Below are 26,425 nucleotides of genomic sequence, written 5' to 3' on the forward strand. Positions count from 1 at the left end.
TCAGAACCTGCAACCAGGTCCATAACATTAGATTATAAGATTTGATCAGCCTTTTAAGTTCTCTACCTCTACTGAACGAGGGTTGTGCATAGGAGGTTATACCCTTATCGGAACCTAGACCGTTAATTTTAGCGTTAAAATCACCACCTACTAAAATACCCAAAGGGTCTCCCTTGTCCGATTGGTTATCTAAATCTGAAATGAAATCAAAAAGCTTTACAAAACTTTTATTTGGTACTGACTGAAAATCATTATTATAGAAATGTAATAAATAGAGTTGAATACCTCTTTTATACATTACGGCCTAAAAATCTAGGCTATGAGTTAAGATTATTTTAAAACTTCCCCCAGCTGCCACATTAATTCCCATTAATAATCTGTCTGATGACCTTCCCATCCTGGGTATTTCTGATGGAACGCTGAAACAATGGAAACCCTCGATGTATAAATCTTCGGTGGCCCAAGTTTCCTGGAACATGAGAATATCATATTCCCTTATTGAATTTACCCATTCGATATTTTCAGGTTTTGTTCGAAGACCTGCCACGTTCCAGCTCAGTACACTCAAACTAGCTCCATTATCTCTATTTGCTAGTTCTATCTTCTCTTGGGCACATTTTGGTACCATCAGTGTGTCTTCAGCTGGCATGATACTATCGGCCACAGAATCTAAGGGCTTTAGTGGTCAGTCTTGGAGGTCTAAACTCAGAGCTTGGTAATTATTTGTCAAGGGTATGGCTATTCTAGGGCCTCTGTTGGCAGTGGGTGGTCCTTTATAAAAAATAACCCAAAGGTAGTGCATTAATATCAGTGGGAGGGTTAAAAGTTTTGTCAATGACAGACAAAAGATGGCGAACCTGCTGGCGCTTTCTAAAATTTAAGACAACACAGTCCCCCTGAATACAGGGGGGGAATTGAGGGGCCTACCCACCCAACTCTTCTGGCCATCATTATGGCCTCCCTTCTGTGTGGATCGAAATTTTTATGCTAATGGAGCCAGTCCACTGACTTTCTTTGCAAGTTGAACCAGGACTCCCTCTGTCCCTCTTTCAGTGCTGGAACACCACTTAGAACCAGCACGTATGGTGCGGAGGCTGGTGGGAGATGTAAAACATCTGGATTATTAATGGCAATTGGCTCACTAGATGCTCGACTTGCTACATTACTACCATCTTTTGACCTTAGGGACTGCTTAGGGGATCTGCTTTGGTTTGCATTTCCCTTACACATGCTTTTGTTAGCATTCCCTGGTAACAACCTACCACTTCTACTGGTATTAGTGGCATCTTTATCAGGAAATGGTGTGGCCCCCCATCCCCGCGTGCGACGCCTGGCACTACTTGAGGTGGTATCGTAGTAACGGCTACGCATTGAGGGTGCGGGACCTTATCACAATTTATATGACCAGACAGCATGGGTTGCATAGCAATTATACCTTCTCCCAACCTTTTTATATTTACTGCTACATCATTTATTTCAGACATTTCTTTCCATAGGCCATCAAGTTTCTTAGCGAAGACCCCCATTAGGTCATCTAATCTGGATTCAAAGCCTTCCATTAAGGTTTCCAAGATTTCAATGCCCATGTCAGTTACGTTAGTGCCATTGGCAAGGGGGAATTCAGTCTGGGTAGAGATGGAATTAGTGAACCTAGCATCCAGTGTTCCATTGCCAGCCCCTCCTTCGTTGTTACTCGAGGCGTCTGTAATTGGATCTATTAACTTTCTTCTGGTTTCCGCCTGATTGAGTTTTAGTGCGTTTTTCTTCCCGCCCAGAACTGAAGCAATTGGTGTCCGCGTCTACTTACATTGCCTCGTGTATTACTGGCTGGAGCATGTGAGTCCTGGATATTCGGAGAGGAGATAAGTGGAATTTGTATTACCTCTATGTCCGGACTCAAAGGCACAGAGGTAGCTCTCAAATTGTCCAAGGAAAGTAAATCATTAGTGCCCCCGATTGACAAACGTGGTTGGGGCACAGCGAGGTCTAGGGATAAGCGTCTCTCAAATGCCTGGATCTCATGGATGAGCACTGATTCAGTCCTTATGATAAAATCATCCAGTGTACCGGCTACCCCCTTCCGTTTGCTCATTTCTGACATATAGCACTAAATATACTTTAAATAGTAGTAATAAGGCACCAATGCTGGCTCTGCGAAGCGGGAGGCGCTAGGTCTTTAAGTAACCCCCGGTAATGAGGAGGAGGGGCTGCAGGTGTGCTCACGGCCCACACTGCTTTCTGGGCCACGGAGTCCTCGGTGCTGGCCCCAGCTTCACAAGCGCTGGAAATTCACCGAGAAAACCATAGGTTTCAGACATGTTATAGTTAGAAATTAGCATTTAAAAAACTTTAGAAATTCAATTTGAAAAAACCCATAGGTTTTAGGGGTGTAATAGTTAGTTGGACATTTCACTCGTACAAAACCATTGAAATTCCTCCGTTAATGTTAGTTGTACTAACTATAACTCTCGCGCTCGCAATCCACTGCTGATGATGTCACATAGTACATCATTCATGACTTGGTCAGTGACATCACTGATGACATCACTGATGACATCTCAAATTACATCACTGATGACATCATCCAGTGAATGTGGTTTGGTTCGATATTTAAATAAGTATTATATATATATGAAAGCTTAGAAAAAAGAAAACCAGCACTCGCAGGAGATTAAATCCCTGTTGGATTTATTGGCACAAAGTTAATAGGTACAAACGTGTTTCAGTGGTACGCCTTCGTCAGTGTAAGGCGGCCTCCATGACGCTACTCATTTAAATAAACAAACAATCATGCGATCACGTGTGTTGTGTCACTATGAGACGCCATCTTAATGCCAGGCATAACGTGTGTTCATTACATAAATCTCAATAAATCATAAATTCAAATGAGGAATGGCGTAATTCATCAGCATTACTCCACAGCATAATCAAAATGCATTATCACACAATCGAGGAAAAAAAATAGATAACTGCCACGATGCAAGAAAATCAATGTCTGTAACAGTCCCATAATTATACTAAAACATAATTTGAAACCAAAACACAACATGATTAGGTCTGGGGGCTGCAGCTAAAATCTTCATTGTCCCATTGATGCATATTTCATAATATCGGGATAAGGCCCTGGATGGGCAGAACTTCTCACAGTAATAACAAATAGAGCCACCGTGTAAGACCAGTATTATATATATATATATATATATATATATATATATATATATTTATTTTTTTTTTTACTTAAAAACCATAGGTTTCAGGCCTTATATAGTTAGGGATCAGCATTTAAAAAACCATTGAAATTGCTCCAATATAGTTAGTTGTACTAACTATATTTCGCGCACCCGCAATCCACTGCTGATGATGTCACATATTACATCATTCATGACATGGTCAGTGACATCTCAAATGACATCACTGATGACATCACTGATAACATCTCTCTATTGGGTGGGGGGTGCCACACACTGAACACTATCACGCAATTACCGGTCCCAACTGATGCCTTGAACTGCCTTATTGGTCTTCGTAAGCGCTCAGGAGTACAGAAGGTACGGCTAAAATTTCTAGACCTAGCGCTTATATTGGCTGTACGAGCTCTTACCATGAGGTGTAAATTGCAATTCTCCTATTACCATGACCAGAGAATCTGGATGTTCATAAACAGAGAAAAATCCATTCTAGTTCCCTCAAAGAAGATGGAGTTTCTGGGTTTCACAGTAGACACAACAAAATGTCTTCTTCTTCTCCCTCCCAAGAAGATTACCAAAATCAGAAAGGAGATAAGACATGTATTGAAACAAGAAAATCTCTCCCTGAGAGAACTAGCCAGACTTTTAGACCTTCTATCTTCTTCCATTCAGGCCATTTTTCCGGGACCACTGAATTATCGAGCCCTTCAGAGAATAAAAGCAAGGGCTCTCAGGTCGGGCCTTTGGTACGGAGACCGTATTTCCTTAAACCAAAAAGCGATCTTAGAACTAACTTGGTGGTTAGACAATCTAGATGCATAGAATGGGAGAGCGATTTTTGGTTGAGCACCAGATTTTATTCTAGAATCAGATGCCAGCCTTCATGGCTGGGGTGCTTGTCTTCAGAACCAGAACACGGGAGGAGTTTGGTCGCAAGAAGAGTCCCTGCACCACATCAATTATCTAGAATTAACTGCAGGTCTTTATGCTCTAATGAGCTTCAAACGATTTCTTCAAGGAAGGTCGGTTATACTAAAAATGGACAACATGTCTGCTGTAGCGTACATAAACCGCTTAGGAGAGACCAAGTCAGAAGACCTCTCCAATCTAGCAAAGAAGCTTTGGTTTTTCTGCCTAGAACACAGAATCTCTCTCAGAGCAGAATACCTTCCCGGGAAATCCAATCTTTGCGCAGATTGGAATTCAAAATTCATCTTGGATTACAGCGACTGGAAGCTCAACACTTCTGTTGTCAACTCACTCAATCATTTCTGGGGCCCTTTCCAAATAGACCTATTTGCAAGCAGGTTAACTACCCAATTGGTTTCCTATTTCAGCTGGATGCCCGATCCTAGTGCTCTAGCAGTGAATGTTTTTCTCCAATCTTGGAAAGGGATCAACGCTTATGCCTTCCCTCCATTCGCAATGATTCAGAGGCTTCTTCAGAAACTGAGACAAGAACAATCCTCAATTGTCCTAATAACTCCCTTCTGGCCATCTCACGCGTGGTTCCCAACAGTTCTGGAACTAACTTACGATTTTCCGTTCCTAATTTCTCCTCTGAGAGATCTTCTCACAGACGTAGACGGTCATATTCACCCTCTTATACAGACAGGGAATTGGAACCTTCTTGCCTGGAAGGTGTCAGGAGATCTAACGATCTTGCAAGACTTTCGTCAACAGCTTCAACTCTCCTTGGAGAGTCGTGGGCCCCTGGGACTCATTACAGGTACAACAACATTTGGAAAGTCTGGTCACGTTGGTGCTTGGAAAGGGACTTGGATCCCGTGGAGGCACCTATTGTTGATATAGTCAATTTTCTCAGAGAACAATTCGATAGAGGATTAAGTTACAGATCTCTCAATTGTTTTAGATCTGCTATTTCTGCTGGACACTCTCTAATTAACAATAAAACGGTAGGTAAAAATCCTATTATTTGCAGAATTCTTAAGAGTATTAGACTTAGAAGACCTCCTCGACCTAGATATCAATCTCTGTGGGATGTTAATTTAATTCTCCAGCTTTTCTGCAATTGGCGTGTTAATTCTCTTCTTAGTAGGAAGAATCTTTCAATTAAACTAGCTACTCTTCTTTGCTTAATTTCATGCAGGAGAGTCTCTGATGTTAAAGCTTGCGATATTTCTTACAGATCTTATGATATGTTCGGAGTTACATTTGAAATATATAGAAGAACTAAGACTATGTCTGATTCTATTTTCTATCCTCGCTTTGATAGTTGTACTAAACTCTGTGTTGTTCAATGTATGAAAGAATATGACATTAGAATGAATTCTCTTCGTCCTTTGGACATTTCTCAATTACTCATTTCTTTTGTTAAACCCCACAGAGGAATTTCTTCCCCCTCTATTGCTAGATGGGTTAAGACAGTCATGAAGCTTGCTGGAATTGATCTGAATATTTTTAAGCCGCATTCTATTAGAGGCGCAATTGCCAGTAAGTCTTTCTGGTCAGGTGGTGAGTTAGATGATATTCTTAAAGCAGCTGATTGGTCTAATTCTAGAACCTTTGCTCACCATTATTGCAAACCTGTATCTCATATGTCTGATGTTGTGTTACATGGCTACCAACATGCATAATGGTAGCCTCCGGTCTTGTAATTAAATTGCGATTCTCCTATTACCATGACCAGAGAATCTGGATTTCATTAAAGACACGGAGGCTAACATTATCCCTCCCACCCTTTCCCTGGGTGGTTGACTAGTTGATTTTATATGCTCTTTTCTTTACAGGAAAAGTTGGTTATATGCTTATTTATTTTTTGCTGACATTCTTTCCTATCGCAGATTTGTGCCTTCATAATGTTAAGATTTATTAACATCCTTTCTTTTCTTTACAGATAATCTTTCTGGATGAATCTTCCATCTTTTGGATCAGTCATGGATGGATGATGTTTTTCGATGTATTCTTTCTTCAATTTTGATGTTACTCTGGAGTTTATTAGACTTTTCCTCTCATTTGTCACCGCATTTAAAAGAGGCTGATTGGCTAGTGATACTTGCTATTGTTGGTTCTTTGTATTCTAAGTTGGAACTTTGCTTTGTGACATATGCGGCTATGCTTGGAACTGCATTAAAAGTTGTATGCATAATGGTGGCTTCCGGTCTTGTAATGAAATCCCCAAGGTGTCCCACAATATCCACTTGGCAAGCTGACTTGCTCCAGTGTGGAAGTGCAGAGGGCTCAACTCTTCTTAGGGAAGAAGAGAAGGGATTGAGGACACAGCCTATCTCATTGGAGTGGGAGGCTATGCTGATTGAATTGAAATCGATAGGTTTAGTACCCACACTAGATGCCCCAACACCATAGCGTTATTTACCACCGGGTTGTTCTCGAACCTCGAACTCTGTGATCTGTGCCGGCACTTTATGTTACTAGGAGGCTACAACCTGTGGAATGTTCTGCATTTATAATGATTCCTGTTGATTATTTTCGCTGTGAGAGCGGGACTGGCCAGAAGGTGGAGTGGGAGGCTTAAGGTGGGGGGAGTTGGGGTTACACAGGTTCTAGTTGTTCGCTAAAAATGTACATGACTTTGTGTTTGATACTTCCTATATTGTGCCCTTTCAATTTATACTGACAATGAGATTATTTGAGCTCATGATTATCGGCATTGTAATTTACATAGAATGATTTACGCCCAATATATATACGTCATATGCAATGTAACTACTATAAAAGGAAAAAGACCGCCTCTGTATAATTTTATTGCCTTGTATACGATAATGAAGTCATCAATAAAGTCTGTTAAAAAAACTATAATGGGGAATTTCAATAGTTTTGTACGTCTATAACACCCCTAAACCTATGTTTTTTTCAGTGAATTTCTAAGGTTTTTAAATGCTAATTCCTAACTATAACATGTTTGAAACCTATGTTTTTTTCAATGAATTTCAAAGGTTTTTTAAATGACAATTTTTAAATGTATTAATTCTTATATTTATTCATTTTAAACTGATTTACTGACATTTTTTAAACTATTTATTTTTAGATATTTATTTTTTAAATTACATTCTATTACATTATACATTACATTACAAAATATTTAGTTTATATACTTTGCAAATAGGCAATAGACTTAAGTACAGTAGTTACAGTTGTTGTAATGTGCAACACAATTTCAGACACAATGCAAGATTGAGCTCAATGTGAATTTCTATTTAAATGCAATTAGTTACTTTTTGGATTACTTTTCTTACCACAAGTCTAGATCTTAGATTCAGTCCTGGGATGTCTCCTGTAAACAGTTGAGTAAAGACGTTTTGGTTACAGTAGTGATTGTTGAGGAATATTATTGTATTTTAAAAGTTGACAGAAACTTTTTCACATAGAATCCCCAATGTTATCCTATGGGAGGAAATTCACTTATCAGGTAAGTAGAGTTAACGTTACTTCTTCTTACTCAGTGGTGGATCCTGGATCCAGCACTGGTGCATCTCCTGTAAACAGTCGAAACAATGCATTTAAGTCATACAGGCAATTTTTAAGGAATATTTTCAGTTTGTGAAAATAGACAGAAACCCTTCTGGTGAAAACCACACAATGGATTCCTATGGAAGGAAATACAAGTTACTGGTAAGTATGGTTAGAATTAATTTTCAGGATCAGTACTGGGCTCAAAGAAGCAGCACTGAGGTCACTCCTGATAACAGGTGAGTAAATCGGAATTCTTAGTTCTGCCGATTTTACAGAAATTTTTGTATGTTTCAAAAATTGACATTTAGAAACTTTTCTGGTGAAAACCACAAAGTGGATTCCTATGGAAGGAAATACAAATTACTGGTAAGTACGCTTAGAATTACTTTTCATGGTAATTGCTGGGCTCAAAGATGCAGCACTTACGTCTCTCCTGATAACAGGTGAGTAAATCAGAATTCGTACTTCACCTGATTTTAGAGGAATATTTGTACGTTTCAAAAATCAACACTTAGAAACTATTCTGGTGAAAACCACATAATTGATTCCTATGGAAGGAAATACACGTTACTGGTAAGTACGCGTAGATTTACTTTTCAGGGTCAGTGCTAGGCTAAAAGATGCAGCACTGGGTTCTCTCCTGAACAGGTGACTAAATCGGAATTCGTAGTTTGGCTAATTTTAGAGGAATATTTGTACGTTTCAAAAATCAACACTTAGAAACTTTTCTTCTGAAAACCACACAATGGATTCCTATGGAAGGAAATACAAGCTAATGGTAAGTACGCATAGAATACTTTTCAGGGTCAGTGCTGGGCTAAAAGATGCAGCACTGAGTTATCTCCTGATAACAGGTGAGTAAATCGGAATTCGTAGTTCGACTGATTTTAGAGGAATATTTGTACAATGGTGAAGGAAGGGGGTGGGGCCTGTGGTGGCATGTGTGCAAACAAGCCCTGTGGCACATTTTAAGTTGGGGAATTAATTCCTCTTTAATGCTGTGGTCCCCTGTGGGCCCCAGGGACCCCCAGTATTCAAGTGGAGTTTGTTCCCCCTCTGCCAACGTGCCAGGGGGCACGTTTGAAGAGTGGTGCAAGAAGGGGGCGGGGTATAGGAACAATCACGTCTTTTTAAAAAAAAGAATAATAATTTGGGGACCATGGGGGTCCTTGTGGGACTCCCTGAGCAGGTCTAGGGGGTCAGGGTGTGTCTACCATGACCCCTTTTCATGTTTTGTGGCGCTTGTTTTTTTTGTGCCTGAGTTCTACCGAGGCACAAGATGGCTGCCAACACTTTCTGATTTTGACTGTTGACAGCCAATCAGCATGCAGCTCGTGCATGGCAGGGTGCGTGCAGGCTGCACTTTGGGTACAAGTGCTTTTAAATTGTTTTATCGTGTGTGTGGGTCTGTTTTTTAATTTAGCAAAACACGGATTACAAATTGAAAAACAAAGCACATAGGGGGATTGAACCCTGTTTGTGCTTATGGAAAAGAAACGTTGGCCATTTTGGAATGGTCATCTTGGATTGGTGCAGTGAAAGAAAATTGTTGGTTTTCATTAATAAAATCTGTTTGGCTAAATAATTTTCTAAGGAGGTACAGCAGCTTATGTAGTGCCTTTAGGGAACTAGAAGATTAATATTGTATTTTAGTAGTGCTCTGGTAGAAGGCTATTTTACGGACAAGAATGTCTTAATAGAGCAATTATAGTTCTGACAAAACATCATCAATCACATATACATCTTTATGGCCATTGCTGAATGTTCATTACTCGTTTGTTTCAATTCAGTAATGATTTTGTCTATGGCTGTATGCATTATATAAGGAACCATCCCCAAGGGATGTTTCCATTCAACCCTCAAGTCAAGTCAAGTCATAAAATTTGTATAGCGCACTACATACCCAGAGGGTTTCAAGGCGCTTAGGAGGAGGAGGATTATTTGTCAAATATCCACGTTTTAAGCTGCTTTCTGAACGCTAGGTGGTTCTGGGTGAGGCGGAGGTAAGCGGGGAGTGAGTTCCATGTTTTAGCAGCCAGGTAAGAAAAGTATCTGCCTCCCATGGTGGTCTTGTTGATGCGAGGTACAGTGGCGAGGGCTTGGTCGGAAGAGCGTAGTTGGCGGGAGGGGGTGTAGAAGGACAGTCGAGAGTTGAGGCAGTCTGGTCCGATGTCGTAAAGTGATTTGTGTGCGTGGGTGAGCAGTCGGAAAGTGATCCTCTTATTGACGGGTAGCCAGTGGAGGTCTTTAAGGTGACCAGAGATGTGTTCGTTGCGTGGGATGTCTAGTATGAGCCTGGCTGAGGCGTTTTGGATTCGTTGGAGTTTCTTCTGGAGTTTAGCGGTGGTACCTGCGTAGAGGGTGTTTCCGTAGTCCAGTCGGCTCGTGACCAGGGCGTGGGTGACTGTTTTCCTAGTTTCGGAGGGGATCCAGCGAAATGTTTTTCTGAGCATGCGAAGAATGTTGAAGCAGGAAGAGGATACGGCGTTGACTTGTTTGATCATTGAGAGTGAAGAGTCCAGAATGACGTCAAGGTTCCGTGCGTGGTCTGTCGGGATGGGTGCTTTTCCGAGGGCTTCCGGCCACCAGGAGTCGTCCCAAGCAGAGGGGGATGTGCCTAGGATGAGGACTTCTGTTTTGTCTGAGTTCAGTTTCAGACGGCTTTGTTTCATCCATTCGGCGACTTCTTTCATTCCTTCGTGCAGGTTAGCTTTGGCGGCGCCGGGGTCATTGGTGAGGGAAAGGATCAGTTGAGTGTCGTCCGCGTAAGAGATGATGTTGAGGTTGTGTTGGCGGGCGATGGCCGCGAGGGGGCTCATGTATACGTTGAAGAGGGTGGGACTGAGTGAGGATCCTTGAGGTACGCCGCAGATGACTTCAGAGGCCTCGGACTTGAATGGAGGAAGGCGGACTCTCTGGGTTCTACCGGTGAGGAACGAGGTGATCCATTCCAGTGCTTTTCCTTGGATTCCGATGTTATTGAGGCGTTGTAGAAGGGTGCTGTGGCAGACTGTATCGAATGCTGCAGAGAGGTCGAGGAGGATGAGGGCGACTGTGTCTCCATTGTCCAGTAGAGTTCGAATGTCATCTGTTGCTGCGATGAGGGCGGTCTCGGTACTATGTTTTGTTCGGAAGCCAGATTGTGAGGGGTCGAGGGATTTGTTGGCTTCGAGGAAGGCGGCGAGCTGGTTGTTGACGGCTTTCTCGATGACTTTGGCCGGGAATGGAAGAAGCGAGATGGGGCGGTAATTTTTGAGTTCGGTGGGGTCCGCTGTTGGTTTTTTCAGAAGGGCGGTGAGTTCAGCGTGTTTCCAGTCTTCAGGGAAGGTAGCGGAGTTGAAGGAGCAGTTGATGACGTCTCGGAGGTGCGGTGCTATGACGGAGTCTGCTTTGTTGAAGATGTGGTGAGGGCATGGGTCTGTGGGGGATCCTGAGTGGATGGAGTTCATCAGGCGGATGGTGTCCTCAGTGGAGATTGGCTTCCAGTCGTTAAGGGTGTTCACGGGGGGAGGATGGATAGCAGACGGTAGGGTGGGTTGGTTTCCGGGTTGGTTGTCAAAGCTGTTGTGGATGTCTGCAATCTTGTTGTGGAAAAAAGAGGCTAGGGAGTCGCAGAGGGTTTGAGAGGGGGTGATGTCGTTGGAGTTGGCCGAGGGATTGGAAAATTCCTTGACGATGTTGAAAAGTTCCTTGCTGTTGTGAGCGTTGTTGTCGAGTCGATCCTTGAGTGCTGCTTTCTTGGCTTTTCGGATTAGTTGGTGGTGAGTGCGGGTGGCGTTTTTGAAGGCGTCCTTGGTGCTGGTGGTTGGGTCTTTTTTCCAGGCCTTTTCAAGGGAGCGGCAGAGTTTCTTGGACTTCTTGAGATCATCGTTGAACCATGAGGCCTTCTTGCTGCCAGGTTTGTTTTGATGTTTTTTCAGAGGTGCTAAGGTGTCCGCGGTGTTGGATAACCATAGGGTGAGATTAGCGGCGGCTTCGTTGGCGTTGGAGGAGGGGGCTGGGGTGTGTTGAAGGAGCGATGCGGAGATTTGGTCCGTGGTGATTTTGTTCCAGTTCCTTTTCAAGGTAGGTTGGAGGTGGATGCTGGGTTTTGGTTTGTTGTAGGTGAAGTGAACGCATCTGTGGTCAGTCCAGATGAGGTCCGTAGTGTGGCTGAAGGAGACATGGTTGCTGGAGGTGAAGATGGGGTCGAGTGTGTGACCTGCGATGTGGGTGGGGGAAGTGACCAGTTGTTTAAGTCCGAGGTTGGTGAGGTTGTCCACGAGGGTGGCGGTGTTGCGGTCGTTGATCTTATCGAAGTGAAAGTTGAGGTCTCCCAGAAGGATGTATTCTTTGGAGGGGAGCGCGTGTGGAGTGATGAAGTCCGTGATGTCTTCACTGAATTTTGCGCGGGGTCCTGGTGGCCTGTAAAGGAGGGTGCCTCTGAGTGTGGTCTTGGGGTCGATGTGGATCTGGAAGTGAAGGTGTTCGGAATTGGCGAGGTTGGCGTCAGAGCTGGTTGAGATGCGGATAGATTTCTTATGGACTATAGCGATTCCTCCTCCTGTGTGGCTGGTGCGGTCCTTGCATGTGATCTTATATTCATCAGGGATGGCAATGGTGATGTCTGGTGCTGAGGAAGCATTCATCCATGTTTCCGTAAGGAAGGCGATGTCCGGAGAGATGGTGTCTAGTAGGTTCCATAGGTCGATGGCGTGCCTGTGGACTGATCGGGTGTTGAGAAGGATACAATGTAGGTGGTTGGGGTCGGGTATCTGTGGTGAGGTTGTAGCGGAGATGTTGTCGGTGCCGATGAATTTGCAGGAGTAGCAGGAGAAAGGTCCATGGGTGTGTCCAGGAGCGGCTTGGACGCAGTTGGGAGCGCGACCAGGGTTAAGGGCTAGGAGGGTGGCGGCATCGTAGGTAATGCGGGAGGGCTGGGCAGCGCGAGGGGCAGGGGGTCTGGCGCTGGGCGCGGTCCAGGCGCGGACGGGCGTAGACGGGCTTACCTTTGGCGCACCTTCGGCGTGTCCGAAGCGCGTGGACGCTGCGCGTGGAGGCATTGGCCATAAATGGATGGTGGAGGGGGCGGAGCGTGGGAGGGTCAGCAGCTGGGAGGCGGTAGCGGGGAGGAGGGGCAGGGAAAACAACAACAGCAAACAAGATGGAGGTCAGAGGGGAGGCGAGGCAGGGGCAGTAGGTCGCCAGCGAAAATTAATACAATAATGCACGTTGCTGCCAGGTGGGCCAATACAGTTAAATGCAGTGCAGGGCGGGCGGCGCTACAATCACATGCGCTGAGAGCTATGAGATTATAAAAACACTGCGCAAATTGGTGAAATGCAGGCGAGCAGATTTTAAACACAGCGCAAATTAGTCTAATGCAGGCGATACCACTAAATTAAAGAATGCAGGCGATACCGTGAAGTTGATTCAGCAGTGCGATCCCCAGGAAGATAGCAGCAGTACAGGGAGAGGAGCAAGGAGGGAGCAACCGGTCAGGAGCGAGTCCGGGCGGTCACAGGGGCTGAAAGGACGAGGTAGGCTCTGTGAACGTGGGTGGGAGGGTCAGCAGCTGGGAGGCGGTAGCGGGGAGGAGGGGCAGGGAAAACAACAACAGCAAACAAGATGGAGGTCAGAGGGGAGGCGAGGCAGGGGCAGTAGGTCGCCAGCGAAAATTAATACAATAATGCACGTTGCTGCCAGGTGGGCCAATACAGATAAAAGCAGTGCAGGTCGGGCGGCGCTACAATCACATGCGCTGAGAGCTATGAGATTATAAAAACACTGCGCAAATTGGTGAAATGCAGGCGAGCAGATTTTAAACACAGCGCAAATTAGTCTAATGCAGGCGATACCACTAAATTAAAGAATGCAGGCGATACCGTGAAGTTGATTCAGCAGTGCGATCCCCAGGAAGATAGCAGCAGTACAGGGAGAGGAGCAAGGAGGGAGCAACCGGTCAGGAGCGAGTCCGGGCGGTCACAGGGGCTGAAAGGACGAGGTAGGCTCTGTGAACGTGGGTGGGAGGGTCAGCAGCTGGGAGGCGGTAGCGGGGAGGAGGGGCAGGGAAAACAACAACAGCAAACAAGATGGAGGTCAGAGGGGAGGCGAGGCAGGGGCAGTAGGTCGCCAGCGAAAATTAATACAATAATGCACGTTGCTGCCAGGTGGGCCAATACAGTTAAATGCAGTGCAGGGCGGGCGGCGCTACAATCACATGCGCTGAGAGCTATGAGATTATAAAAACACTGCCCAAATTGGTGAAATGCAGGCGAGCAGATTTTAAACACAGCGCAAATTAGTCTAATGCAGGCGATACCACTAAATTAAAGAATGCAGGCGATACCGTGAAGTTGATTCAGCAGTGCGATCCCCAGGAAGATAGCAGCAGTACAGGGAGAGGAGCAAGGAGGGAGCAACCGGTCAGGAGCGAGTCCGGGCGGTCACTGGGGCTGAAAGGACGAGGTAGGCTCTGTGAACGTGGGTGGGAGGGTCAGCAGCTGGGAGGCGGTAGCGGGGAGGAGGGGCAGGGAAAACAACAACAGCAAACAAGATGGAGGTCAGAGGGGAGGCGAGGCAGGGGCAGTAGGTCGCCAGCGAAAATTAATACAATAATGCACGTTGCTGCCAGGTGGGCCAATACAGTTAAATGCAGTGCAGGGCGGGCGGCGCTACAATCACATGCGCTGAGAGCTATGAGATTATAAAAACACTGCGCAAATTGGTGAAATGCAGGCGAGCAGATTTTAAACACAGCGCAAATTAGTCTAATGCAGGCGATACCACTAAATTAAAGAATGCAGGCGATACCGTGAAGTTGATTCAGCAGTGCGATCCCCAGGAAGATAGCAGCAGTACAGGGAGAGGAGCAAGGAGGGAGCAACCGGTCAGGAGCGAGTCCGGGCGGTCACAGGGGCTGAAAGGACGAGGTAGGCTCTGTGAACGTGGGTGGGAGGGTCAGCAGCTGGGAGGCGGTAGCGGGGAGGAGGGGCAGGGAAAACAACAACAGCAAACAAGATGGAGGTCAGAGGGGAGGCGAGGCAGGGGCAGTAGGTCGCCAGCGAAAATTAATACAATAATGCACGTTGCTGCCAGGTGGGCCAATACAGTTAAATGCAGTGCAGGGCGGGCGGCGCTACAATCACATGCGCTGAGAGCTATGAGATTATAAAAACACTGCGCAAATTGGTGAAATGCAGGCGAGCAGATTTTAAACACAGCGCAAATTAGTCTAATGCAGGCGATACCACTAAATTAAAGAATGCAGGCGATACCGTGAAGTTGATTCAGCAGTGCGATCCCCAGGAAGATAGCAGCAGTACAGGGAGAGGAGCAAGGAGGGAGCAACCGGTCAGGAGCGAGTCCGGGCGGTCACCCTGTGACCCTGTGTCGTCCGTGTGGAGCTTAAACACCCATCTTTGTTCTTTTTCCAGAAGGGCTTGTTCCAAGTTTTCACAATGTTTTATATGCTCTAGGACTACCCATCTCATGTCGTTTGTGGTATGTTGTTTTTTGTTGAAGTGTGCTGTCATTCTGGTGCTTGCCCTTTGGCATCGTATGCTCACAATGCTCACAGATTCTGGTGCTTATTTTCCTCGTGGTCATTCCCACGTAATGTAATTCACAAACACAGATGATGAGGTAAACCACGCCTACAGTGTTACAGTTGGTGAACTTGCGTAGTTCCCATGATTCCCCTGTGTTAAAAATGACTTTCTTCATGGTGGTTGTAAGGTGGCAGACTCTACAGTTGCCACATGGGTGGTGGCCTGATGGTAGGGTACTGATAACCTGTTGGTTATTATTGTTTAGTACCTTAGGACGGGTGTGTACTAGTTTGTCTTTCAGGTTCTTTGCCCGCCTGTGTGAGAACATTGGTGTTGGTATGTTTAGGGTGCCACTGTTTATGATCTGCAAGTGTTTCTTTACAAGTTTCGCTACTTGGTCTGATGCCACACTGAATGTCATTATGCATATAGGTTTTTTCTCTTTTTCCGTCTCATTCCTCTCATAAGTTTCTAGGAGTGCTTCCCAGTAGGTATTTTTTGCTCATTTGTTTGCTCTTGCAATTGTTCTTGTAGGGTATTTCCGTACTCTCAATGTCTCAGAAAGTTCTTTTGCTTGTATGTCATAGTCCACTGTTTCTGTGCAGTTTCTCCTCAATCTCAGTAACTGCCTGAATGGGAGATTTTCTTTAAGATGGCGTGGATGAAAACTGTTAAACAGAAGGAGGCAATTGTTTGCATTTGGTTTGAAATGTGTTGTGGTTTTTAGCATGCCTTCCTTTGCAACAATGTTTAGGTCTAAAAATATCAGTTCGGACCTTCTCATTGTGTGAGTAAACTTGAGAAAGGGATCTATGGGAAAGGTCCAATGGGAAATTGCCTGGGGAAAACACGTTTTGGGACCAACTTTTTTCTCGGCCCCTGCTTGACCAATCACCCCCAAACTTTCAGGGAAGGAGCGGAACTGAGCTGGCTAAAAGTTTGGAAATTTCAGGAAGATTCATCAATCCATGCCAAAGTTATTGCCAATAGAATGTTGCGGTTTTCCTATGGATAATAGGTCCTAACTATAACTACCTACTGGTGACCGCCAGTAGGTAATATATATATATATATATATATATATATATATATCTGCTCCCAGGTTCTCTCCACGTTCAATGCTTGAACAAGAAACAGCACTCACGGGGGGGGGTTATGGTACCAAAAGATCTTTATTGGCAACCCAGCACAGACAAGACGCGTTTCGGCGCTTAGCCTTCGTAAATTGTGATAGTCGAACGCGCCGCCATTTCTTTTAAACATATCATTGGTCATTTGCAAGTACAAGAGGAGGCATAGAAAGTGGACTTCTTGTTACAATAACACACGCCATTTTGTACTATGCAATACTTGTAAAACGAAGAATATAAATACATTCTCAAATTGCTAATATCACTTCCACATATTTTATACAAGTAGTATACATCTATAGAATACGTTAATCATTATCTGTGTATATCGCCCTGCATGGGCATTTGCGACATATTCTATTAATTAAGCCCATCGATGGGCAAACTCCCAATAACGTACTTGCTTTACCATATGGATAAAAATATATGTATATTCACTGCAAAAACCATAGGTTTCAGGTATGTTATAGTTAGGAATTAACATTTAAAAAACCTAAGAAATTCACTGAAAAAAACATAGGTTTTAGGGGTGTTATAGTTAGCTAGACATTTCACTCATGCAAAACCATTGAAATTCCCCCTTTACTAACTATAACTCATGCGCCAGCAATCCATTGCTGATGATGTCACATTTTACATCATTCATGACATGGTCAGTGACATCAGCAATGACATCACTGATGCCATTTCAAATGAGATCACTGATTACATCACTGATGACATCATCCAGTGAATGTGGTTTGGTTTTTTATTTAAATATGTATTATATATATATATATATATATATATATATATATATATATATATATATATATATATATATATATATATATATATATATATATATATATATATATATATATATATATATATATATATATCAGCATTGAAGAATCTGTGGATGTATAAATGTCTGGATGGAGGATTTAGTAGCACTGTGATTGACTGTCTAAATGACTAATATAAAGTGTCTCACTAAATATATGGTATAGTGATTAAGCTGTGTGAATACCTGTATCACTCTATTTGTTGTTGTGTAAACTATTACATAAGTTGGCTACTAGCTATGTGAAAGTCTATATTAGTTAACAATTAGTTATGTGATTATTTGTATGGGATACTGAATGAATGTGTATGTGGTTGGATGGGACGTGTGTAACTGTCCAAATTTGTATAAATAGTTGATTTAGTCGGTATATGAGGTTAAGACTGTATGTGGAAACAGTTGATTGGGTGAGTGAATGTCTTTATGCGTGTGGTGATGAGTAAATATATTTCTCAATGATATATATCCAACAAACTAGAAATAGTTTATGTGTATGTGACAGTTGTTGTATATAAATAAGTATACCTAAGTGATTGTATGAGTGACTGTACGGATAAAAGTATAATTTAAATATTGATTTTAAAACACACTATGTATGCCGTTCTAACATAATGAATAAATAAAGTGGTGTTTGTGTAAGTGTATATCTTAGTACATGTAAGTATGATCAATTATTTGCAAAAGTGATTAGAATGTCTGTATAAATAAATAGGATGTGTGCTGGTGTGTAATGTGGATGTAGGTATATAAGTATATTTAATAGTGTTCTATTGATCTTTGTTAGCATGTATGAGTGAATCTATAGGTAAGTGTTTAGATGTGTGTGTAGATGTAGGAATCACTGAGTGGTTTTTAGAAACTTGTGTTGGTGTGTCAATGGTTTCAAATATGGTACTCCATATTTTATAATGAGTGTTGAAAGGTTATACTAGAGTATGAGAAGATGTCACGTGGATGAGGTCAACAGTGATTTCATCAGTGATGTAATTTGAGATTTCATCAGTGATGTCATCAGTGATGTAACTGACCATGTCATGAATGATGTAATATATGACATCATCAGAAGTGGATAGCTCTACTAGCTCTACTAACGCTAACTGGGAATTTCAATGGTTTTGTATGAGTGAAATGTCTAGCTAACTATAACACCCCTAAAACCTATCGTTTTTTCAGTGAATTTCTAAGGTTTTTTAAATGCTAATTCTTAACTATAACATGTCTGAAACCTATGTTTTTTTCAGTGATTTTCAAAGGTTTTTAAAATCCTAATTCCTAACTATTACATATTTTTAAATATATTTATTGTTGTTATTTTGAATACTTTTTAACAATTTTTTTAATCTTTTTATTTTTAGATGTGTTATTTTTTAAATTACATTTCACATATTTTTTTATGATTTTTTTACATAAAAATATATTATTTTTATTATTTTATATTGTTTATAATATACTTAAATTATTATTATTATTTTGTTCCTTTTTCTTGGAGTCGCGCACCCAAACCGCACCCTACTCGTTTACTGCACGAAACATGTCTGCCATTTTAGGGTCTCTGTCTAGGATCCGCGTGGGGTGCGCGACGGATACGACTTTTCCAACGCGGTTGCTATGCGACTTGTGTGTGACATCTGGTGCATACTCGAGATGTACGTATTACGCGATGTGATGAACGCGCGTTAGCACGTGACATCATATGCATATAGGACGTGGTGGGTGCGCAAATCCCGCATTTTTTTCAATGTTGAAAAAATTATTTATATATATTTATTATAAATATTAAGACAACAGGTTTTTTGAAAATATTGTTTAACTTTCTTAAAAAGTACATCACTTTTTAATGCAATTTCGCGAAGTCGCGCTGGGTACCAGCAGGGAGCGCGCTATGTGCACGCATCCTACGCGCATCCTACGCGCACCCCATGTGACCTCAAAAAAATAGATTCGATTGGTTCATTACACTTCCTATTGAAACTATTGAAGGAACCCACCCATTTCAATCACTCTTCTTAGAACTTTTCCTAGGGAAAGAACTCCTGAGAATATCTTCTGTTCCTTTCTTGTGGTAGAAGACATACACCTGATTGAACTATGGCTGCAAATCAACCAACATCCTCTGATTCAGAGCATTCTTCAGAGCAGGAATTTGTTGCAGAAGCTCCCCCAAAAGAAAGATACACCAGTATTGTTTGGACATTTTTTACATTTCCTCCTGGATTGAAGAAAGTAAATGCGACCAAAGTCACCTGTCGCATTTGCAAGGCAGTGCTTTCAAGGGGAGACCCCACAAAGAAATACTCCTGTGGAACTGCAAGTATGCGCAGGCACTTGCAAACCAAGCATCCAATAAACTTTGCCAGGGAGGAGTTAAGAAGATTGAGGGAGACTCCTTCTGATTCATCGGCAGTCCCGAGTACCAGTGGAGTAACACCAGCAAGCTCTACATCACAGCCTGACATCCGTCCCCAATTTGGGAAACTGAGAATGACATGCATAAAATGTGGACGGCTGATTGCGTATGGGGAGCAGTCGGTAGATCTGGTCTGTTGAGTTGTTGACCACCACCATTGTTAGTTTTCTTTTTTCCTCACCTCCCAGTTTTTAGTTCTCTTTTCCAAGTTCACATTTTTGCCCTGTTTTAAAAAACAAAAAAATACAAAATCGTTCAAAAAATCCACAAAACAAACAAAACAACAAACAGAAAAAAAAGTTATTTTCAGAAGTAACTACTCTGTTTAACCCCTTGCGCGCTCGTGATGGAACCATTCCGTCACGAGCCACGGTGGGGCTGTGCTGGTGACGGAACGGCTGATTTTGCGCCTACGCGGCGTGTTCTATTGAGGGGGCGGGGCCGTGGCAGAACCATTCCGTCACAAGCACAGCGCCACCGTGGCTCGTGACGGAGTGGTTCCGTCATGAGCATAGTGGTGCCGCGTGGCTCCCCTCCCCCCTGGCGTCGCAGCGGAATTACCGCTGCGGCGGAATTACCGCCGCGGCGGCCAAGTGGTTAAAGAAGGAGCTAAACTAGTATGCTAGTTTGTGAAAGTTTAGATTAATGTATGCGTAGTGCATAATTGACTGTAAAAATACATTTATGATGTGTGGTGAATGCATAAGTGCAGAATTATAAGGAAGTGCTGCAGCATGACACTGTAAACTGTTTAACTACAGCATGCTGTGGCAGAGGGATGCAACATATGTATATAAATATGTTGCAGCTCTGTACTTCACTTTGCACAGCTGCTTAAACTGCAGCCATGTGGTGACACAGGCACCCTTGTACCATGGTGCAAAGATGTCTGTGTCATGCGGAGATTGTTTTTGTGCAGGAAGGCACATCGACCTGCACAAAAACAATCAGTAAAGGCATTTTTCTCCTTCAATATATGCTGTGCATTGTAGCATATATTAAAAGTCAAAAAATGAGGAGAAGTGAAAACTATTTTCCTCATTTTGCTTTGATATACCAATAGGAGGATGGTGTAGCATTCACAGACATGTCCAGATTTATGATGTCTGATAAATCTGGCGATGTGTTTAGTTCTACAAGTGTTATGTGCAAACTAACCCTGGGCGAAGAACTACGCTCCGTTTGCGGAGTTTGCGGAGTTTTGGCAACTCCGCGTTCCGCGGAGTTCGCGTAGCTGCCGATAACTCCGCTATCCGGTGCGGAGCGTAGTTGTCGCGCGCTAAATAACATTGTCGCGCGCTAAATAACATTATCGCGTGCGCGGCAATGGCTTACCTTGGTTCTGCGTTCGCTTTTTCCCGGTCGCGTCTGCCACCATGTTTGTAAACCCTCCCGTGCGACTGTGCGAACGCGATACCGTCATTGGAAGCGCGATAAAGCCATAAGGACGCGCGAGTATGTTTGTTGGTAAGATCGAGTTGCCGAACACGCAGAACCTGCAATCTTGCACAGAATAACTCGCGAGCATGTTAAAAGTTAAACCATAATAATAAATTACCATTTTGGATAGCAAACAAGTGAAAAACCCCTCAAAGTTGTACCTTTGGATGTATTTTTTGGGGGGAAGGAGTCCTCTTTCTGTTTCTACTCTATTTTTGAATATTAAGGAGGAAGGGCTCTGGAGTTTACAACTTCCTGTTCCTGTCCACCAGGCTCCTCCCAGTGCTTTGTCCATGAGGTGGTCACTTTCATTTGGATTTTGAGCTGGCAGGATCACTTTCTGTGTGTGTTGGCTGCATTACTGCTTTTTTTGGATTTTACTGAGGACTTTTGGATTTTGAATTCTCTTTTTCAAGTAAGTTCAGTAATGTATGAGTGAGTATGATGTTGTAGACTTGTGTTTGTTTGATTTTAAATTTTGTAACTACAGTATTCATTCCTTGATTTAAATTATTGATGGGTGCCTATACTTTTATGAGGTCCCAACTTGTATTTCTTTTTAAATTTCATCCAGGCTACATAGAGAGGTACCCATGGGTAAAATCATAATTCTGTGTTTAAATTTTTATTCAAGTTTGTAAACAAACATCATGGCTGGCATTGGATTATGGTCATCATTATGCAATAGCAATGTCTGCTGTGGAATTTCTGTTTGTGTAATTTAAAAGTTTTTTATTTTTTTAAGCCAATAGCTGACCCTAGTACTCCATGTAGTTAGTGTGTAGGCATGTTTGAGTTCATTGTAATAACTTTCTGTGGTTGGCCTGGCCATGTGTTGTTGGCGGCCATTTTATGTTTCCCAGCCACTTTGCTCTTGCCATAGGCCTCCAAACTTGTGGCCTACTCTGCCAGTAGGCCAGAGGTACTAGTCATAGCGTCATGAAAGGTAATCAACTGTTTTTCTGGTGTACCTCTAATTAGAAAATCATGGATGGACTGGTTTGATTTAGAAAATCTTATGTTTATGTGTGGGGTATGTCAGGTTTTGGGTGTCTGTCAATTTCTGCCATTAGGTAATCCTAGGAATACAGCTCGGGTAGTTTTGGTAACGTCGCACCGTGTGAGAACGCGACCTTACCTTTTTTGTCTTGTTCGCGCGCTCAATGTACTGGCTCGGAAACGCGATAACGACTTTTCACTCGATTCGAGTTGCCGAACACGCCGATTTTGTATTCTCGCGAACAATATGTCCCGAGTTGCATAAAAGTTCCTCGAAAATGTTTAATGTGTCCCCTGTGCTACAAAAAAGTCCTCATTTATGTGTTATTTGGTTGTAGTTTTGTCTTCCTGGAGCATGGGCCACTCCCAGTTCCTTTCTGTCCTCTATGTAATGATTTCTTGTTTATGGTTGGGGTGACCAATTTGGGGGGTGGTGTGTCCATTTTGTGAAGCTAAGCATTGTCCCTTTGGCATAGGCATTTATTGTCTGTCTTCTCTTTCTTTTCATGTAGTGGCGAGGGCCATTTTGTGTGTACTTACTTCCTTTGTGATGATTCTGCTATGTTGTTGTTGGTGGGCAGGCCATGTGGTGGCGGCCATTTTGTGTATGCTTCCTTTGTGACTGATTTTGCCATGTGGTGGAGGCCATTTTGGGTGCATCCTTTTTCCATGTTGTTTTTGGGTGTCCCTATCCTCCTGGCCCTATGGAGGCGGCCATTTTCTGTGTCCTTCCCTGGTTCTCTTCTTTTGCCATAGCCATCCAAGGCTTTTGTAGGTACTACTACTCACAGCCATAGGTGCATTCAAGTTAATCAACTATTTTTGTGGTGTAACTTTAATTACACCGTGTATGGCTTTGGATTGCTTCACATTTTTTGTAATGGTGGTACTTTCAGCTTTTGGTTGCTTGTGTGTAGCTAATATGGCACTCCCTGCCAGTAGGTAACCCTAGGAATACTGCTCGCGTACTTTTGGTAACGTCGCACCGTGTGAGAACGCGACCTTACCTTTTTTGTCTTGTTCGCGCGCTCAATGTACTGGCTCGGGAACGCGATAACGACTTTTCACTCGATTCGCGTTGCCGAACATGCCGATTTTGCATTCTCGCGAACAATATGTCCCGAGTTGCATAAAAGTTCCTCGAAAATGTTTAATGTGTCCCCTGTGCTACAAAAAGTCCTCATTTATGTGTTATTTGGTTGTAGTTTTGTCTTCCTGGAGCATGGGCCACTCCCAGTTCCTTTCTGTCCACTATGTAATGATTTCTTGTTTATGGTTGGGGTGACCAATTTGGGGGGTGGTGTGTCCATTTTGTGAAGCTAAGCATTGTCCCTTTGGCATAGGCATTTATTGTCTGTCTTCTCTTTCTTTTCATGTAGTGGTGAGGGCCATTTTGTGTGTACTTACTTCCTTTGTGATGATTCTGCTATGTTGTTGTTGGTGGGCAGGCCATGTGGTGGCGGCCATTTTGTGTATGCTTCCTTTGTGACTGATTTTGCCATGTGGTGGAGGCCATTTTGGTTGCATCCTTTTTCCATGTTGTTTTTGGGTGTCCCTGTCCTCCTGGCCCTATGGAGGCGGCCATTTTCTGTGTCCTTCCCTGGTTCTCTTCTTTTGCCATAGCCATCCAAGGCTTTTGTAGGTACTACTACTCAGAGCCATAGGTGCATTCAACTTAATCAACTATTTTTGTTGTGTAACTTTAATTACACCGTGTATGGCTTTGGATTGCTTCACATTTTTTGTAATGGTGGTACTTTTAGCTTTTGGTTGCTTGTGTGTAGCTAATATGGCACTCCCTGCCAGTAGGTAACCCTAGGAATACTGCTCGCGTACTTTTGGTAACGTCGCACCGCGTGAGAACGCAACCTTACCTTTTTTGTCTTGTTCGCGCGCTCAATGTACTGGCTCGGGAACGCGATAACGACTTTTCACTCGATTCGCGTTGCCGAACACGCCGATTTTGCATTCTCGCGAACAATATGTCCCGAGTTGCATAAAAGTTCCTCGAAAATGTTTAATGTGTCCCCTGTGCTACAAAAAGTCCTCATTTATGTGTTATTTGGTTGTAGTTTTGTCTTCCTGGAGCATGGGCCACTCCCAGTTCCTTTCTGTGCTCTATGTAATGATTTCTTGTTTATGGTTGGGGTGACCAATTTGGGCGGTGGTGTGTCCATTTTGTGAAGCTAAGCATTGTCCCTTTGGCATAGGCATTTATTGTCTGTCTTCTCTTTCTTTTCATGTAGTGGTGATGGCCATTTTGTGTGTACTTACTTCCTTTGTGATGATTCTGCTATGTTGTTGTTGGTGGACAGGCCATGTGGTGGCGGCCATTTTGTGTATGCTTCCTTTGTGACTGATTTTGCCATGTTGTTGGTGGCCATGCCATGTGGTGGAGGCCATTTTGGGTGCATCCTTTTTCCATGTTGTTTTTGGGTGTCCCTGTCCTCCTGGCCCTATGGAGGCGGCCATTTTCTGTGTCCTTCCCTGGTTCTCTTCTTTTGCCATAGCCATCCAAGGCTTTTGTAGGTACTACTACTCACAGCCATAGGTGCATTCAAGTTAATCAACTATTTTTGTGGTGTAACTTTAATTACACCGTGTATGGCTTTGGATTGCTTCACATTTTTTGTAATGGTGGTACTTTCTGCTTTTGGTTGCTTGTGTGTAGCTAATATGGCACTCCCTGCCAGTAGGTAACCCTAGGAATACTGCTCGCGTACTTTTGGTAACGTCGCACCGTGTGAGAACGCGACCTTACCTTTTTTGTCTTGTTCGCGCGCTCAATGTACTGGCTCGGGAACGCGATAACGACTTTTCACTCGATTCGCGTTGCCGAACACGCCGATTTTGCATTCTCGTGAACAATATGTCCCGAGTTGCATAAAAGTTCCTCGAAAATGTTTAATGTGTCCCCTGTGCTACAAAAAGTCCTCATTTATGTGTTATTTGGTTGTAGTTTTGTCTTCCTGGAGCATGGGCCACTCCCAGTTCCTTTCTGTCCTCTATGTAATGATTTCTTGTTTATGGTTGGGGTGACCAATTTGGGCGGTGGTGTGTCCATTTTGTGAAGCTAAGCATTGTCCCTTTGGCATAGGCATTTATTGTCTGTCTTCTCTTTCTTTTCATGTAGTGGTGAGGGCCATTTTGTGTGTACTTACTTCCTTTGTGATGATTCTGCTATGTTGTTGTTGGTGGGCAGGCCATGTGGTGGCGGCCATTTTGTGTATGCTTCCTTTGTGACTGATTTTGCCATGTTGTTGGTGGCCATGCCATGTGGTGGAGGCCATTTTGGGTGCATCCTTTTTCCATGTTGTTTTTGGGTGTCCCTGTCCTCCTGGCCCTATGGAGGCGGCCATTTTCTGTGTCCTTCCCTGGTTCTCTTCTTTTGCCATAGCCATCCAAGGCTTTTGTAGGTACTACTACTCACAGCCATAGGTGCATTCAAGTTAATCAACTATTTTTGTGGTGTAACTTTAATTACACCGTGTATGGCTTTGGATTGCTTCACATTTTTTGTAATGGTGGTACTTTCAGCTTTTGGTTGCTTGTGTGTAGCTAATATGGCACTCCCTGCCAGTAGGTAACCCTAGGAATACTGCTCGCGTACTTTTGGTAACGTCGCACCGCGTGAGAACGCGACCTTACCTTTTTTGTCTTGTTCGCGCGCTCAATGTACTGGCTCGGGAACGCGATAACGACTTTTCACTCGATTCGCGTTGCCGAACACGCCGATTTTGCATTCTCGCGAAGAATATGTCCCGAGTTGTATAAAAGTTCCTCGAAAATGTTTAATGTGTCCCCTGTGCTACAAAAAGTCCTCATTTATGTGTTATTTGGTTGTAGTTTTGTCTTCCTGGACAGGCCATGTGGTGGCGGCCATTTTGTAGGTACTTCCTTTGTGCATTTATCATTGGCCTCCCTGCTTTTGGTCTGATCTGATAGTAGGCCAGAGTCCCAGAGGTGGTAGTTACTAGTTAGCTGGGCTGCTTTATGTAGCTGTTTCTATTTGGTCTATTTAATTACCATCATTACGGCATGTGTGTATGCCATTGCATTTCCAAGTTTGTTGTCTGGGCAGGGGGGTAGGTAACTTTTTTGTGTGTGTAATAATTTTATGGCTTGTATGTGTTTTTGCAGTGAAGTTTTACAAACTCTTAGCCATGGGGTATTTTGATTTTCCTTGCATTAACCTGTCATGACTCATGTGTAGCAGGCATCCTCCTTTTTCTGTCCATATTGGTATATGATAGGCCTGCTTGACTTTATTATTGGTTCTTTCTGGACTTCATGTGGCTGGGAGCTGTGGTGCTCGTAGTATTAGTCTTCTTTTTTGTGTTTTATACATTGGCCTGTGTGTCTTTCAATTGTTCATGTGTTGGCTTACTGCTTGTTTGACTGACGTGTTCTGTCTTCTTTGCTTGTAGGTGCACAGAAAAAGACTGAGGAGGTGCTGGCTGTTTTCATCCATC

Source organism: Lissotriton vulgaris, chromosome 2_1 (assembly GCF_964263255.1).
Source record: "Lissotriton vulgaris chromosome 2_1, aLisVul1.2, whole genome shotgun sequence".
Taxonomy (NCBI): Eukaryota; Metazoa; Chordata; class Amphibia; order Caudata; family Salamandridae; genus Lissotriton; species Lissotriton vulgaris.